Here is a 19,380-nt window from a genome sequence, read left to right as displayed (position 1 = left end):
AGCAGAGACATTGATTTGACAACTTGCTTTATAAAATTAGAGTAGCTTTCAAGTGAGGTGGTTATGCTGGGTGATCTGCGTACTACTGCTCTGGTATTTGAGGCTTCAGCTCACATCCCAGTCACACGGGGCAATTTGTCATTATCTCTGCTAATGACTATGTGAATCTGGATCAAACAGGAGCGGGTAAGTAAACATGTTGATTTCTGGAATCAAAGACCTTGATTTTAATATTTGTCATTAAAAAAGCAACACAGCTTCCTAAATGCTACAGCATAGCACTGTGAAAGATGAGACAGATCACTTATCAAAGGTATAATTTTAAATCTAATTTGAGAGCAAAGGACTTGTGAACTACCATGAGTCAGGCTACAAGGTCTTCAGTCCAGTATCATGATCCTTAGCCTGGCAAGTAGCTCCTGCTTAGAAAAAGGCAACAGCCACTGCTGAAGTTGATTGGAATACCTGAATATTATATATTCAACTATTAACAAGATATCAAGAGTCATTCTAGTTGAAAAATGAAGGGATTTTTTTAAAGTTATATTATAAATAATTCAGGAAATGTAGGGCTGAGATGAAGAGGAAAAATACATTGAACTTAGCTAAAAGCACCTCATTAAACCCTTGTTTCATTAGCACAGCTTGTTAAGTCCCTTAAGGCTTAACGAAGGTCTACCCACTGCAGCAGCTGTGGTCCTGCAGGGTTCTAGGTAGAACATCAATTGAATTATCCTGACAAACAGCTGAGAAGGGTCTGGCAGATTCCTCTTTCAGGGAGCAGGTACTTTTGCTGGTACAACTGAACAGAGAGCAGGTTGAGTGGGAAACCTTTTTCAAGTCTTGCAAAACCACAATGACAATGGCCAGATTTCAGAACACCTGAACAATAGCTGTGATTAATTATGATCTATTTTGAAATAAAAATAATGGGTTAACTATCTTGTAATGGAGCCTGCAGTGAGCCTGCAGAAGACTTACACTTTCCTCTCTTTTGAAATAGCTTTCCTTGTGTTAAATAAAATATATTAAATCCCCTTTTGGTTTTATATTATGGTCAGGAGTAAGGCTGAGTAATACCAGTTTTCTGTAGACTCAGGGAATGAGAAGTTAGAAGAGATAATTCTTAACTTTATATCTTGTCCCACCTAAGCTCTTGAACTAATCCCCAAACTTTCTGTTGGGTGAAATAATATTGCTTAAGAATAATTTATGTTTTATTTTAAAGGAATTGAGTAATCTGGAAGATGAAAAGTCAGTGATGTCAGCTATGTGTTTTGTAGCACAACTATGTGATACCTGAGCACTTTTTTAAAAGGGGAAAATTATTTGTCAAAAAAAAAAAAAAAATTGTGGCCCATTGAAGAACATGAACTACATCTATTTGCAAGCTTGTGAAATATAATATTTTATGACCACCAGTTCTAAAGCAGATTACTTCAGTGTAAGTGAAGTGCGACTTCAGTGACTGAACTATTTGACACAGAGGTAGAGCTAATTCAAAACTGGTACAACATGAGGCTGCAGAAAATATGTCCAAAGTGAGACAGCTTTAACACTGCATCTGGCACTGGCATTGCTTTCACCAGGCAAGGAGCCAGTTGTTTGAAAGGATCCAGAGTCGTGAACTGAGCCCTGTCCCCTACCATCCCCCTGGTGTTCAACCAAAAATCATAAGGAAAGGGTTAGAGTGAGCCATGCCACCAACATTAAACAAAATTAACTCCAGGCTTTAGGGAACTGCACACCTGAACCAGATTGTCCTGAGAAATTCTGAGTTACCTTCTTCTTCTCCATGGTTAAACAATCCCCAGCCTCACAGACCATCCAGCTTCATATGTCACACCCATCTGTGGACATTAATTCCCTTGTTTGCCATAAAATCCCCTGATTTTGAGAAAACACCAGAAGGGGAGCCCTGGAGCCTGGAGAAAAAGGCTCTAAAGTTTTCCTATTTAAGCTTTCCACTTTTGTCATATTCCCTGAATATTTATTATACCACCAAGAGATAAAACTCATGAGAAGTATTCTGCAAACACAGAGGCTAAGTCACCAGTCAGGAAAGAGAAAGAAACTGAATTCTAATGATTGCTGAAATTAATAGCTACTACTACTACTACTCCTCCTCAACTATTACTTAACTTTTCCTTAAAAAGGGAATGAGCTCCAGCAGAACATATGGAAATTGTAAAGACTTCCTCCAAATACAATTTCTTCCTGTTTTGGTCCAGATTCTTTCCTAAGAGTTAGAGATCTCAGGCAGAGGGCAGAGGTGACACTGAATCTCCCAAGTCTGCCATTTGTTCTCATCAATAGAATACAGGCTAAAATGTTCTGTACAAGTCTCCTCAACCTCAAATATGTCTTTGCAGATGGGCCTCAGGGGTAATAGGGTGGATAGTACAGCGACTTTATTGGTAATTTAAACAAAGATCGGTGGTGAGATAGACTGATTGTTCACAATGGATAGATGATGGTTGACCTTGTGCAATGTTGAAAATGCCAAAAAAGTGAAATTTTCTGGTCCTTCAGAATTTGGTCAGCAACTGAGGACCTGCTTAGCTTAAGTTCTATGATTGCAATTATGCAGCAGTTAGGCCTCTAATCTCTTCCATGGATTGAGCTCTAAAATGCTAAAAAAATTAATAAAAAAGAAAAACAAAACAAAACAAAACAAAAACCTACATACACAATTAAAAAAACGCCCCCCAAAAAAAACCAAAACCAAACAGACAAAACCAAAACAAAACAACCCCCCCCCAAAAAAAAACACACCCAAAAAAACCCCAAGAACCCCCAGAAAAATAAAAAGTGAGACTTCTCATTCACTTAGATGTTGCTGAGATTTTTATCCCTGAAATTTGTGTTCAGTGAATCCTGATCTCAGAGAATCTCATGTGCACTCTCTTTTGTTCCCAAGATTTTCCTGTATTGCTAGAAGAAATTACTAAACTTCATCATTAGTCTGCATTTATTCCAAGATCTAACTTCTCCCACATTTACTGTTAAAAATCTGATTTCTCAGAAATATACACAACCCTGGACTCCATTGTGCTTTGTTACAGATATAACTGGAGTTACTACAGTGACTGGCATAGTAATAAGTTAAAAAACCTCCTCAAAACCAAACAAAGCAGTCCCAACAGTGGTGTGAAGAGTTAAATTATTTAACACAAGATTCACTCAGCTCAAAAAGTTAGCATTCCCAAATCTCTGCCATTCTTTTACATACTTCATAGCCAGACTGGGTCTCCATATGTTCAGAATCATCCAACTCATGGTGAGCCTAATCTCCCGAAAACGAACTCATTAAATTAATGTCAGTGATTTTATATGCCTGACTTGTGGAAACAACTCATGGGAGAATGACAGGTCCTGTGTGCTGTAGTGCCCTGCCACCACTGCCACGGAACCGACCCTTATGGATAGTTTGAACTCCAGTGCTGAATTTGGGAACTTAATTTCAGGTTTACTGGAACCTGAGAGCACCATGCATGTATCTGCCCTGTCAGGACAGCTTTTGCTGATGCTTATTGGCAGAGGATGCTGTCAAAAGAGAAATCTTTTGGCCAGGCTTCTATTTCCACAAGCTATCTTGTCATTAGATTATTCAGCAGTCAAATAGATCATCCCTCAAATGAGTGATTGCAACAGCAGTAGCATTTGGAGGTTAGAAAGGATGTGATATCAAACACAGGCCAATCCTACAATGCTGCCACAAAAAGGAAAATCCTGCACCAGGTTAAATTAATGGATGTACAAAATATAAAAGATGTTTAGTGTTTTTATCACTGTCCTTAGCTTGGACTAAGGTTCAGTGGCAGTGATTTACTGCTTTTGGTTCTGGTGTTACTGCCCAAATTAGTTGCTGGTGTTATGACATTGATCTACTATTTGTTGTGTTCTAGAAATAGGTACCACTCTCGTGAACCATGTCCCTCTTGTTCCACAGGCTTTGCCACCAGGACACAGAGCTGTGGTTGGTGCTGGAGGAGCTCCCAGTGGAAAGCAAGGGATGCAGACAGATGGGAGAGTGTCGGAGTCCAGGACATCCCTCTGGCTGCCCTGACTGTCTCCAGACCCTGGCAGAGGGCTCAGAGACCCTGGTATGAAGTCAAAAACATCTGTGCCTTCGATTTTAGCCTGTGGAAAAAGCTGTCAATTTTGTATGAGGAATTACAAGCCACAAGGGTTTGAGCAGTGGGATATTTGAACTAACACAGGGTGGAAAAGTAGAATTTTGGGATTTTTAGAATGGGGTTCAAGGGGGTACAAGATGGAGGAATTTGGGCGTGTCCTAGCCTTCTTCTCCTTTGTTTTGTCCTCCATCTTGGTGTGATGGTGGCACTTTTCTATTAGTTTAAGGCAGAGATTCACTGTCAAACATAGATGATAGGAATTGCTGAAGAAATTGTAAACTCAGACACATAGTTTTGAGTATATAATGTGGGAGCCACCCAGGGCTCAAGGCAGAAATATTATGGCCTCCTTGCTAGCCAGAGTTTGGCAGGTCAGAGAGACAATGCAATAGATAAGAAAGAATAAACAATCTTGAAAACTCGACTTCACGCATTCCAGACCTCTTCTTTGGTGTTTGGGTAGGGGAACAAGGACTTTCACACTGTTGGGGTGTCACCACCTGACCCTGACAGGAGAGCAGAAGGAGCCAGAGCATCGATACCGGGCCCTGGTCTCTGAGCAACTGCAGCCCAGCAGCACCGAGCTGGTCATGCACACCAGAGAAATTTTAGGTGGGATTTGAAGGAGGGAAATGAAATGGCTTTGGGAATTTTTAGACTGAGAGACTCCAAAATAAACAGTGGGCTTGGACTGCTCACATCTGGGCTGGGTAGGAGGGAACTGTCATCTTGGTAAAAAGCCTGGTCAAAGTCTGTGATGTGAAGGAGCTTGGAAGTAAAGACAGAAGGTGTGCTCGATGCCATGGAGAGGGGGAAACTCAAATGGGGAGGAAAATCAGAAGGGACACAACAGGAAATTAATTTTTACAGCAGTATTTTGAATTGGTACAGGAGAAGGTGAACAGGCAAGAACATAGACGTGACAAAAATTTATGGGAATGTCATGTAAGGGGACTAAAGAGTATTCCAGGCAATGCAGAAAGGAAAAATGGGTAGTTCCTGTCTTTTGTTCAGTTTTGGCTGTCATAGAGGAGATCTTTTCCCATGTTAGGTAAAACTCTTATTCTGCCTATATCTCAGCTCCTTCCATATAAAAGATGGATAATAACATTTGTTCTTGTTAGGAGATATTGCTTTTTGACAGAGAATTTTCTGACCATGGTTTATTTCCACTTAGTACAAGTTTGGCCTTTTATCAAACCTAGATTTAAACTTAAGCAATAAATAATAATAACTTTTAAAAGCTATCGACAAATGTAAAACAGTTTGAAAAAAGCAGAAGATATGAAGCAGAGAAAACAGGAAGAAAACTTTGAGGATGGAACTTTATCCCCAAGTTTTGTGTGTGAGAAAGCCACTGCATTGGCACAACCACAGCACCAGCACAGTATTGCCATCACATCAGGGCAATACATCACTTTATTTTTAATGTGGCTGTTTGAGCAGTAAAATACAAGAACCCAAATGGATCCTGTCTCCTAGGACTTCTGCAATGCCTGAGATGCATCCCTACTGTTTGCTTGGTTTATCAGTTTGGGTTTTTTTTTTATTGTCACAATGAATTCAGGAGGAAAGGGTTTGTTGACTTCCCTCCTGTCAGGATAGCACAGACAAATGTGTACTAATGGCAATGCCAAAATGGCCAAGGAGGGGAAATTCAGAGAACTGGACATGTTTACAAATATAATAAAAAATTATTCAGTTTCCTTACTTCTTCCTTCTCTCTGATTTATTAACTTATATTATTTAGTTTAGAAAAATACACCTTCTGCTGGTCTGCTGATCTGAACTAGAACACAAAGACCCATGCTGTTTCCAGCAGATATTTTTTTTTTTTTTTCCTAATTCCTATTAAGAATTTTGTTTGGGTTTATTGAAATGTTGTAATGAGGTCTGTTGAAACACTCCCTTTGCAAAATGCATAGTACCTAGGTAAATTTGAATTAAATTTTTAGCATGTGCCATCTAGCAGAGGGCAGTTCTGGCCTTTCTTTGGGAGGTGAAATATTGAATTTGGTCCATCCACACAAAAGTAAAATCTGTGCTAACAACAACAAACTTAAAAGACCTTTAATAAAGTGCACATACTTAAGGATTTAAAAAATCTCACTGGAAAAGGACATTCCCTTCCTTCTTTTCCCCTACAGTGAAAGTATCAGTGTAATGAGGGAAGAGAGAACATGATGGTACTATGAAAACTGAGGCTTCATGTAAGAAAAAAATCAATCTCTCTGTAAAGGTACTTCTAAAAACTGCATACAGGGAGACATTCTAGTAACAAACAAGAGGAAAAAAATCAATCTGGAAACAAAGCTTGTTTTTATTATTGTGATGAGAATTGTTGAGAAATTAAATTCCAGTGAAGAGTCCATGTTACATCTTCTCACTCAGGTGTAAGCATTGAGAAACAGAATGTACAGCTAAGTCACAAGAGAGAGTCACTTCAAGAAAAGGTACCCAGGAAGATATTAATACAATTGCTGTTTGAAAAGAATTATGAATATTTGTATATGTTTCAGCTGTAACATATCCCATTGCTATCTCAGAGGAAATCTTCACAAATTAAATTACCACAGCAAAGGCTGTGGGTAATGTTTGTATAGTATAAAGCCCATTTTTTTTCTGAAAGTATGTGATTAATGTGCTTTATGTCATAAATCTAGTCAGCTGGTAGGAAGATAAATCAGACACGTTGCTCTCCTCTCTCAGATCATTCCTGGTTTATTGATTATTGGATGGCTCTTTCTTCTCTACAGTTATAGCTCACTAGTTTTCACTTAAAATGATCAGATTAGATCTGAAATGTTTGCTGTGCATAAGCTAATTCTAGTCACTTGAAACTTCACATAGCATATATTCTGGGTAAATCTGATTAGAATGGACAACTGACTTCTGATCTGTGCTCACTCCAAGGGACAGCGCAGCAGCCCCCAACACGCAATTAAACCGAGCACACGGAGTCCCCTGCATGGGGGGAGGCAGCAGCTCCTGGCCAGTCTGCCACTTACCATTACCCAAACCAAAAGAGGATGTCACTGAAATAAGAGCTGAAGTCAAAAGGCAGAGAGAGAGTGAAAGCACCCAGTCTCTGAGTGCTGCAAATGACCTTGAGATATCTCCTGTAAATATCGGGGAGTCTGGCTCTATTCTCTGGCAAGAACCAACAATGATGCTTTTCTCAGTCATGAAATACTTTTTTTTAAATACCATTCTTGTACTTTAGGACTCCACAGGATAAATAAAATCTGTGGTAGGCAGTTTTATTTGTGTTTTCAGGAGGCACTGAGCTCTTTCTGGATTCTGGATCATTTACGGTTGTCCGTGGCTCCTTCTTTCTGCTTTGCTGTTCAAGGACTTCAGAACTCTTAGTTATAATAAACCCCTGGTATCTATTTTCTATACATCTACCATGATCCCTCAGAAACTTCACACAGGAACTTTATTCCTTAAAATCAGACTTTTTCTGATTACCTCTGTGTAAATAGGTAGCCTGTAATCCCAGTTTCGTCTTTGCCCTTTTCTGCTCATGCCTTTATTTTTTTTTTATTCCTTAGCTTCTACAATTTTACTTTTTTGTCTTCTCACTTCTATGAAGTCTTCAGAAGCTCAGCCTCTGCACTGTCCATTATTTTACTCAACCACTTTTGACTAGAGCCTGCAAACATGCTTCTCAACCCTTGGCATGTCTCTCCACCAACCTTTGTCTTGGTGCTTCTCCTTGTGCTAACAGCTAACATAGCTACCACAAAAAGGGTTACTTTGGCCTCTTATCCAAGCTGTCCTTTCCATATGCAATGCAGAAAGAATGTCAGTCTGGATTTCACCCCTGGCCTTCTGATTGCTGCCCTGCTCTTAAATCTGTTCTCTGATATGCTATTAGCTTTTTATAGGCACTACACCTATTTTCTTGAGTCCCTTCATGATTCCTCTGTGGGTCACTGACATCAGATGGAGGTTACCTCTGCATCTTTACTTGTACAAAAATAGCTGCACTTGCCTTTGTATATTTTCATGACCTCCCTCTTCCCAGACCTCTCCTGTTCACAAAACTCTTTTATAGCATCCCTTATGCGTTTTTCAACAAGATTCTTTAAGTCTAACCTACAGCTCAGGAATAAACTCTAAGGTCCATCCCTCTTTAAAGTCCCTCTTTCAAGTCTCTTTAAGAATGCCCCCCAACCTGTGCTTCCTGTGACAAACTATCAGGACTGGCCAGAACACAAAGATCTCCAGCTATTTGTAGGTGCCTCATTGTAAGCATCTGATGTTAATTTATTAAAGTCCAAAGTGTAAAGATGTTCAGTCTGAACATGCAGCCTTCCTCCTGCTCCTTTGTGACCTTTTACCTGGGCTTTTCTAATGTCTGAGACATTAGAAAAAAAAAACAACTTATATTTTTCATAAATAAGACGTAGCTAATGGGGAAAATGTACTGCACATTTACTGAGAAATGATCCTCACTGGAGAGTCTCGGCTCTCATGCAACATAACCAGCAGGAAAAACCATAATAAATGCACTATGAATAAAAAGCCTTTTTTTAAAAAAACAAAGCAAAAAAACCCTGGCTTTATGGATACATACCTATAGATGTGAGCCCTGAGAAGAGCTGATATTCACATTACAAAGACAAATAAGGATTTAATAGAACTAACTCACAACAGCAAGATCAGACAAAAGAAAATATTTCAGAAAGACAAAAAGAGGAAGTGGCCACTTCTATCAATGTAAAGAAATGAACTAACCTTGCAGTTTCACCAAGACATTATTTTTATTATTTCTTTTATGACAGAACTGAATTCCTTTTCTCTTGGTTTTATCAAACAGTAGGAATACAATATCTCCTTTCACTAGAGAACTAGAGTCTATTTTCTAGCCTCAAAATAACAACAAATCTTGCAAGTGCTTTAAAAATGGATCAGCACATAGAGGTGAGAGTAGATGTAAATTTCTAATTTAGGGCAGCATTTTCTTACACCATTTCAGAGTAATTTTGGTGTTTTATGTAGTATTTAAAATCCTACAACTATAACTTTTAGGAGAAAAAAAAAAAAACAGTAAACCCTACAACAATTCTTTGCCCTATCAGCTGTGATTATTTTTAGGCCTGCTATTAGGTTTTCAAGGAAAAAATAAGATTATGCAGTAAATTTAATCAAAATAATTGCAAAAAAAAACAAAAGTGAGAAAGCTAGAGAGAAACAATAAAGACAAAAATAAGTTTCTCGACTTTAATATGAAACCTCCTACCAATGTGCTTCTCTTCTAACTTGTAAAGGTTGTTAGTAATCAGAGCATGTAAAAATGGTCTAGTTATTTTGTCACTATAATTCTTTTTAAAACGAGTAGTCAACAGCAAGTATGAAGCTCAAAGAGTTCTATATCAATGGTTAGAACATATTAATTGTGTCCTTTCCTTTATTGTCCCTTCCCTGCCACACACACATTTAGTTCACAAAGAACTGAGACCTGCAGTCCACAGGCACAAGGGTGGCTCATTGGTGATCCTAAAGAAGTGGGTAAATATTTCTTCATCTATAGCTTCCAGCACTGAGGAGTGTGTTGGGGGTAGAAAAAGAGAGAGGGAAAAAAAAAAAGATTAAGTGCCTTAAACCTATGTGGAAATACAAGGTCTCATTCGGGTGGGATAGATATACCTTACCCAGATATATCCATATGCACAACTCACCGTGGGCTTCCATACTAATCAAAGAAGTTTAGACCATGGAACATTGATTTTTATTACTGGTGGTAATATTTGGTTGATTGAATAATGCTCTAAATGTCACTGACTATCCAATGAGTCTCCACTGAACAGGCAACAAGCTTCAACATGGATGTTGACATCACTGACACCTGAACTCAGGGAGGTGGATCCTACTGTAGGAATGGGATTCTGTTGCTGAAACAAAGGTGCTGACAGAACTTTGGGATGTGTCAGACCATCTCAGACATCTCACTCAGGTACCAAGTATAGGAAAGGACTCCTGGGAGATCCAGGTCTTTTTGTCAGACAGAGGTCAGGCACAATGTCCAAGAGGATTGAAAATCCTCAGTAACTGAAGTCCAATACATGGACTGTATTTTGTAACCTGGAAACTCAATATACTTAAATATGTGAGAAGATACAGAACTTCTGGGAATTTTAAAGAGCATAAATATAAATACAAAAATGATTTTCACAACAGTCATTTTTACATGTGTGAATGAACTTGAAGACGTTTAAGATCACAGATTGCTCTGAGTGCAAAGGCAAAGGAGATGCCCTAAACACCAGGAGTACCACATGGCTCTGACAAGAGAGGGAGGTCATGGTTTAACCCCAGCCACCAGCCAAGCCCCAGGCAGCCTCTTGCTCACCCCCACCAGCAGGATCATGAAGAGATGAGAAGAGTAAAAGCTGAAATATTCATGGGTGTACATGTAAACAGTTTAATAGGGAAAACAAAAGCAGTGCCCAGAAGCAAAACAAAGCAAGGAATGAACTCCCTGCTTCCCACAGGCAGGCAGGTGTTCTGCCATCTCCAGGAGAGCAGGGCCCCACCACAGGTAATGGTTACTTGGAAGACAAACACCATCACTGCAAATGCCCCCCCTTGCTCCTTCCTTCCCTCACTTTATACACTGAGCATGATGTTGTGTGGTCTGGAATATCCCTCTGGTCAGTTTGGGTCACCTGTCCTGGCTTTGTCTCTTCCCAACACCCCAGATTTTCTCCCCCAAAAAAATGTGGCTATACAAAAAGCAGAAAAGGCCTTGGCTCTGTGTGGGCCCTGCTCAGCAATTACAAAAACATCTCTGTATTATCAACACAAATCCAAAACACAGCCCCATACCAGCCACCATGAAGAAAATTAACCCAGCCAAAACCAGCACAGGGGTGAGAAAGTAGAAACAGCACATTTATATAAAGTGCTAATATTTTGCAGCAATTGTTCAAATTTTCTGCTTGCTATTGTCCTCTGGTGATTTTTCTCTGCTTTGAGACTTTTGTGCCTAGATCTAAGTGTTCATTTTATTGTTGTTTGTGGATTAAGTGCATTTTATTTCCTTGTTTATATGCCAAATACCCTGTTTTAAAGAACAATATTTTGTTTTGCTTACATATAGAAGACATTTTCTCAATGAAATTTCCCTGAAAATCGATGGGTTTTATATGGAGAAAATAATAGTTCCATGGTGCTTTAACCAAGATTGTGTATTATGATACTGTAAGAGAAAATAGAGATTATAGAATTTATAATAAAGAGATCATATTATTTGTCCTTTATAATGAAGAATTCATATCTTTCTTTGTTGCCATGGTATTCTTTTGTGACTTTATTTATAAGTGCTTTATGTAGAATTCATGGTCTTTTTCTTAGATTGGAAATTTTTTTTAGTCTCTGCGTATTGCCAAAGTCTCCTCCTGTACACAAATTTCCAGTTCAGGCATTATTGGAAAAACTCACATTGAAGATTTTCAGAACTATCTATAGTAAGTAGCAACTCAGATTTTATTTTTAAAAAATCGCTTTCTTCAGCTGTTTCATGAAGCATAGGCCTTTTCAAACTCTCCCAAAAATCAGTGAAAGATCTTATAGGATTCCTCAACAGGAAAGTTTACCAAAGTTCTCCATATAATATTCAGGCATTTTCCTGCATCTTTTTTGACTTACAAAAAAAACCCCAAAGCTTTTATGGCCCAAGGAAAAAAAAAAAAAGTTCTATATCTTCACACAAATAAGTAGATTACTAAACTGCACTCTAAAAATACTCATTCCTATAAGTTTGGAATGACACCAAAACAAAAGATATGGAATTAGCACCAAAGCACTGAGTAGCCTTGCCTGGAGCAGGGGTTCAAAAACCTCTGAAGAAGAAAAGGCTGAATGCACACCTCCTGCATGATAAATCAGTGCCGTGCCATGCCCACACCAGAAAGGAGGCACTGGCTGGGCTCCAGGTGCTTCTCCTGTAAGATCTCAGCTGTGCTCAGAAGAAAAAAAACCTTTGAAAATCCTACTTTAGGTCTTCCTCTGTAGCTAAGGACCTGGGCAGCATGTGAATATCAACAGGCAGAACTGGAGTCCTTGGGGATTACACAAGAGCTGAAAATGCTTTTGCAAGCTTGAAAAGGTGCTCCAAGGCCACCAGGGCTCCCATGGTTGGTAGGGCTGGCATGGTCCAGATGGACTGGGTGGGAAAGCCAGCAGTATGCAAAGGAGTGGTGAGATTAACACTGATTCCAGGAAAAATTGCTTTCCTGGAGGGACTCACAGTCAGTGGCAGGCTGAAACCAAGGGAAGGCTTCTGCTTTGAGTTTGCAATTGTGTCAGGGCATCAGAGGAACTTGCCATTGCTCCTATGGCTGCACAGTGAGCTCCAAGAACCTGCTCTTCCTCAGCTACCCCGGGACACAAAGTCTCAGGAATGTACAGGATCTCCCTCCTCAAGGTGCTCCATTCAGGGTTTTGCAGCACATTGTCTGCAAAATGTAAAGCTGAAGTTGGTGATCATTGTGACCAGCTGTGGCAAAGCCCCAGGGTGTATAAAGGGACAGCCCACACTCTTCCTCACAGATGTCAGAGCTCAGCAAAGGTCACTGTAGTCTGCAGAGAATCTGGCACCAAGATTCAAGGCAAGATCCTCACACAGGCTTTTACAGGCTGGAGCCATCACAGTTTTTCTTGATTTGAGGGTGACTGTAGCAGTTTTGTCTGGTGATCACAACTGTCATTTCTGTGGCCATTGACACTGTCTCCATGCTGACACCCACCAGCCCCTGAGCAGCACTTTGCAGTTTCACTGGTTTGTTCAGCCACAGCAAGGTTTGAATTGTGAGTCTCCTTTCCTTCCTGCACAGCCCGTGCTGCTAAATTTGTGATGTCTTTTTCTGGGATGCTGAAAGAACACTCTGACTTTATCTAACTGTTCCTGTTATGTTTTGATTCTTTCTTTGAACAAAGATGCACTCAGGTATTGCTGTTCTCTGCTTGGCAAAGAAAGGAAACACAGCAGGTTCTGAGTGCTGCTTTCACATGTTTATAAGGGACATGGTACAAATCTCTTCTAGCTGGCTTAACTGCTTCTGTGATCTTGTATAATTGTTGTCATACCTCTTGCTTTTCTCCAGAGTAATTCATACTGAACCTACAATTTATCCCATCTTCTTGTATACTGAGAACATCATCTGTGGCAGGATCTTTGTCGTGTCTCTGCTGACAAAACCACTAATTTATCTACTTTATTATTGTTTTTCAACTTTTTTTGTTAAACAGATGAAATAATCATACTGACAGTGCAGTGACAGGATTACACAAGTTTGATTAGTACATAATGAAAATTGCCTGTAACATAAGTATTTTGCAATTATGTAAAAAGCACAATGCCATCTGGGTCCTGCTCATATTTCTCTTTTTTTTTTTTCCCTAATAAACGACGACTAACAATAAAATTTTACTCCATAGTAAAATGTGAATTGCAGCAACAAGAAATTATTAAAAACATTTTGTCCTTTCTTCTTGGCATTTTAAGACTTAGAAATCAGGACAGCAAGTGTTTTTCCTGCTGAGTAGTCCTTATTCACAAAAGGAGCCATTGACTTTAAAAGTGTGACCTATCTGGTTAAAGATTATTTGCAAAAGCCAAATGTTCCCAGGTCTCATAGAGAATGGGGAGAGATTGATTCAGGCTCCTGCAGAGTAATCATTTCCCATCTTTCTTTCATTCACCTGACCCATGAAAGTATAGCAAATTGCAATGCTCCAGCCCAGTGTATACATCACTTTATTATTGCTGTTATTCAGTGCATGCGTCCACCCAGGGTTTTTGGACAGTGCATCCCACAGTGTCCATAAACTGGCAACCAGGACCTGGCATCCTCTTGACTCTTTGACCTCACAGTAACATGTCTTTGGGGCACTGAAATTGAGTCCTTGGTTTCTCTCAGTAGGTATTCAGAAATTAGTGAAAGCAACTGGCCTGTCCAAGACCCTTGAAAAGGCTGGGGTAAATGACCTGGTAATAATCCCAGCATGAGCCAAGGAGGGAACTGGGATTACCAGACAGGGTTAACTGCATCTCAAACTTTTGCTACATCCCCTGCAAGAAAAAGAAGTTTATCCAACTCCTTGTTAAAATAGTGGTGGGTGAGAAGAGGAAGGTAATTATCCTTCTATAAATGTTGAAAATTAGATAAGAACTTCTGGTAGAAGGGTCTGCTGGATTTGGCTTTTATCTCTGCAGAACAGTATTCCTTAGGCACCAAAATACATAGCTAGAAAAGTTCTTGCAAGATTCATGATTCCATGCATGTATAATGAATTCAAACAAGAATTATATAAACCTCCACGAACTACTTTCATCTAAGTCTGGGAAGTCCTCTGTGTTTTTGCAGTCAAAATGCTGTTTGAAATTACTTTAGCTGGATGTAAAGAATGGCCTGTTTACATAAAGAAAAATAGCACAGTGTTCCTCTACATTTGCAGGGAGAGCTGTAAAGAACTTTCACTCCTGGTAAGCACTAGATAAAGCATTTCTCTGAGCTGCTTGTGGCCCTTGGGAATAGAATGTCTTCATTTTCTGTTGGGAAGATGGCACAAAGCATAGGGTATAGGGATGATGAGAGGTAGTGGAAAAGGAAAGCTCCACCTCTGAAAAAAGGAGTCAAGTGGACAGGCTGGGCTGCTCTCTTCTCAGGTTCCAGTTCTGTCAGGTGAATGTGCTAAATGACAAAGAAGGGTTTAGGTCAATGTACCTGAGAAGAGTTTGTCTTTAAGTGAAGGAGAAAGAAAATTATTGGATAAGATACAGTCCCAGAGCTTTGGCTTGAACACTCAATTGGTTAAAAACAATTTAAAAAAGAGGAATGTTAGTTACGTGAGGTAAACAGAAAATGAGATAAAATGCTAAATAGTTTACCAAGATTAGATAAAGCTCAAATAATCATATATCTCCCTTTGATAGCAGAACTGATTATGCAGACAAAGGAAATGAAGTAGATGAAATCTGTCTGCATTTAGCTAGGGAATTCGACATGGTGTCACATGGGAAGACACTAGTGAGGGAGAAAAATGGAGAATCAGTGTAACATCTGTAAAGTGAAGAGGGATTTAGCTAAGGGGTCTGATAGCTACTGCACTCAGCAGGGAGGTGTCACTCTGAAGACAAGCTATTAGGGAAGTTTCCATAGTTCCCCCAGACTTACCTTTAATATTTTAATTACTGAACACAGTGTAAAATATCTATTGAAATTCTCCATTGAACTGAAGTTGTGACAAGCACAGATCAGAACTCTGTGGATCCAGAGGAGCTGGGTTTTGTCTGAGTCCTGCCACAGTAGAAATGGGTGACACTCACTTGGACTGAACACAGGGTCATGTGCTACTGATTAGGAACAAACATTTGTGCTATGAACTGGGAATAGAGACGGAATCAGATGGACATCCTGGGAAGATGTGAATGCAAACATTTTATTCAGTTGTTCCACTCTTCAGATCCTCTTGGAAAAGTGCTCTCAGGGTAGAAATGAAAGGAGGAGTAGGAAGACATGTAGGTATTCCCTGCTTAGGCTTTTGCAAGTGAGAGCAGAGTTGGAAGTCAAGGAATGGAACAAAGTTCATCTGCAACTTCCATTGCTGCTGTCAGCAGCTGCACCATGGCAGAGAAGAGAAATTAATTCTGTAAATGTGGAAAACAGAGACCAGCAGAATGCTTTTCCAGCCTTTTTCCCTTTTCCCTGTACTGGGAGAGGCTCTTTTCATCATTTACTCTCTACTGGGAATTCTCTACAGCACTTGCAGATGCTGGTGCCCATCTTTCAGTTTGTTCCCTTAGTGAGAATCCCCGATTTGTGTCTCTTTGCTCACTTTAGAATTGCATCAAAATGGCTTTTGGGCTGCTTAAATGCCTTTTTGATGAAAACTTTTACTGAAAGACACAACAAAATCTTTCATTTAAATACTTGTGAGACAAGAGTTGTGTTTACAGAAAAAGTCATAGTCACACAAAGTGACATTAAAAGCAGCACTAGCTATTTCCAAAACAAATTGTAAAAGTTACAAAAACCTCTACATTTGTCTCTTGTTGAATTTCAGGGCACATTTTAATAATAAATTAAGATGTGTAACCTGTTCCTCTTAATTAATTTGAACTGACTCAATGAATTATGTAATTCTGGGACTATTTCCAGTCTGCAAATTGTTTTAAGTCCATAGTAGTTTATGATAATTCTTGTGCATGAAATGTATTAATCCTGTGGAAAACAAAATACTAGCATTTGCTTAATGAAATCATTATCACTAAACACTTATCATCTGTTTAATGAAATTCAGAAATTCACAGATGGTTGTTCTCTTATACAGCAAATGCATGTTTAGCAGAAACAATGTTCAGAAGTAAACAGTAATCAGTATTACAAATGTCCCTCTTCTGCAATAAAACTGAAACAATTTTTTTCAAACATGGGTATGGACTATCAGCCCACAGTGAGATTACTTATATCTTCTGAAGAGTCCTCTTTGAAATTAAAATGAGAAATAATCTGCTTTTTTTGTAACAACAGATTAAAACAAACCCAAAAATGCGAAATGTTATCCTGATCCAGAGGCTCACAACTCTCCATATTATTATTGTGCATAATAAATTTTAGTGAGGTTGATAATTATACTGAGGAATTATCCAGGATTACAATGGCAATAATTGTTATCTCCTACCTAAAACTGGTATAAGTTTAGCCAGCACTCATCACAAGCACATTTCTTTTGTTATGCAGAATATACAGCTTTGCAATTTTCTTTCTTCTGTAGATTTGGCCTGCCTGTAGGCATTTACCCCTCACTGCCTGATTTTGTTCTGCTCTGCTTTAGATGTTCTCAGTTATTTAACTGCTCCCATATGAAATTCTGGGTCTGCCTGAAGTCATGTCATGTTGAGCTGAAGCTGAGATGTTAAAGTATGTGATTTAGCCATACAGCACAGCCTCACTCCTCTCCCACATCCACAGAGGTTCTGGGGATAGAGCTTGACAAAGTGTCTACAAAATCAAATTGCTTCTCAACATTTTGTCCTTGGATTTGTTCTTCCCATATACAAGGACAGCAAGCAGGAGAATAACTAATACAGTAAAGGAAGCTGCAAGGGAGCATTTACTTATGGGGATTAACATGATCCAGCACAGTGACTTTGCAATCTGCACTGTAAAGTACTAGATGTCCCATCACAGTAATTCCCATAACTTAAAGGAGTACATGTACAATTTCTTTTTGCCCTAAATAAATTCTGTGTTGCTGTCTCACTGAAAAGGCCAAACTTTCCTGTCTGTTTTCAGTTTGCTGACAATCTCAGCATGAAAACACATAGATCTCAAGCACAGCTTTATTCAAGAATAGAATGTCAGGTGAAAGCAGCTCATTGAAAACTTGACAAGAGCTGGTTGCATTAGACACAGAATTGCTTACAGTGGATTAAATTTTAATTCATTAAATATAGATTTCATCTTCTTCCACCTCACCACTTTGTGGAACTGCTAGAAGAGACACATGTCAGAGTATTCTTCCAAACAAGCTACATGTGAATCATTTCATAAACACATTTCATATATCCAGGTTGGAAATTGGCCAGACTCCATAGATAACAGCCTGGAATTGCTCCCACCTTTCCCAGTCAGGTGGAAGAACAGGTCTCTAATTTTCTATTGCCAGTCTTTCACGATTCAGATCTATGGCTAAACCTGATCTCAGTTCAAGGCAATGCTCATGGGATGAAAAAGGAAATCTGAGCAGAGAGGAGAGAGGGGAGATGCTCTCTAAAGGAGGTATCAGCCCTCAGCCATGGGGAAAATGTGGGATATTATTAGTGCAGCCAAATTTTTTATTATTTTACTGTGGTGACTTTCTGTGTCTGTGAAGACCTGCTGGAGGCAGCATAACTCCAGCTGCAGGACTGCCAGGGAGCAGGTGGGAGAAGTGAGAGGCCCTGGAGTCCAGACAAAAACCAGACACTGAATAGCTCTTTTCCTGCAGAGGTGCTGAGGGAAATAGGGTGGGAGCATGGACCACTTCTTCCACTCTCCAGGGCAGACCCACACTCTGAAAAGGAAAAAAAAAGTTGCTGAAGCTGTCAGGAATACTATGATCAATGGAAAAATAATATGATTCCTTATTTGGGACTTTCTTCAGGAGCAGTCCAAGCCAAGGCAGTGTCAGGGATAGTTTCTCTATCTGGTTAAGTGTAGCATAATTAAGAAATCACAGACAATAGTGGCTGGCACACTGGGATCTCTAATATTTAGGGATAATTTTCACAAGAGTGAAACTGGAGAACTTGGCCCTGCAAAAAAAATCCCTATGGAACCTCAAAGCCAAGGTAATTACTGTGCATTTTCTTCCCAACTGCTTCTCTGCCACTTTGTGTTTCTCAGACTTGTATTATTGAAAGGAAAAACTGAAGGGCATTTTCTCGCCTCTACCGCATGGTTAAATCTTTGAAAGCTTTCTATTTTCATCTAGCACAGATCCTTCTCTGACTTATTGCTGCCCACCCTCCAAGCAACAGAAAATTCAGATTATGTGTTAAAAACAAAAAAGCATTCCGAGCATATGCACATTATATTAAAAAAAAAAAAAAAAAAAAAAACACAAAAAAAGAAACCAAACAGCTCTTTTCTAGTGTCTCCCTTAAAATTTTGTCTTATTTTCCCCCTCTGGGAAACCAGTCTATACATTTCCTCCCTTCTTTACATGTTCTGAAAGCCCTTAACTCTGCCCTCTTCGCATTGTCTTGCATTTAATTTAGTTAAGCAAATTTAGTTTGTATCAGTCTGTTTGCTGTTCCTGCCAATGCTCTGAGCCTTCTGTGTTAGCACAGGGACTGCAGGAGCAGCACTGAGGTTTTAATCTGAAGGTACAGTCAACAGAGGAATTCAGAGCACTGGCAGACCCTTGTGTTTGTGCTGGACTGGGAGACATCAATCATTTCCAGAGGCTTTTGCCAAGAAGGTGAATGGCCAGATGTCTTATTTTGGTAAGTTTATAATTCTTTATAAATAGGGAAATAATCTTTCTGAGCAGATATGAATCTCCTCCAGAAACACCACCTCCAGTTATAAAATCCCACATGAGAAAGACCACTGGCTTTCAAAATTCCCACTGAGCTCAAGTGTCCCACATTCAGCAGACCAGCAGACTCCAAATGCAAGATTTAATTAAAGAGCATGTTTATAGACTGACATTTACTCTTAATTTTTTATATACTCATAATTTT

This window comes from Lonchura striata, chromosome 1 (genome assembly GCF_046129695.1).
Source record: "Lonchura striata isolate bLonStr1 chromosome 1, bLonStr1.mat, whole genome shotgun sequence".
NCBI lineage: Eukaryota > Metazoa > Chordata > Aves > Passeriformes > Estrildidae > Lonchura > Lonchura striata.
The sequence above is the reverse complement of the archived record's forward strand: the minus strand, read 5'-3'. Positions refer to the sequence as shown.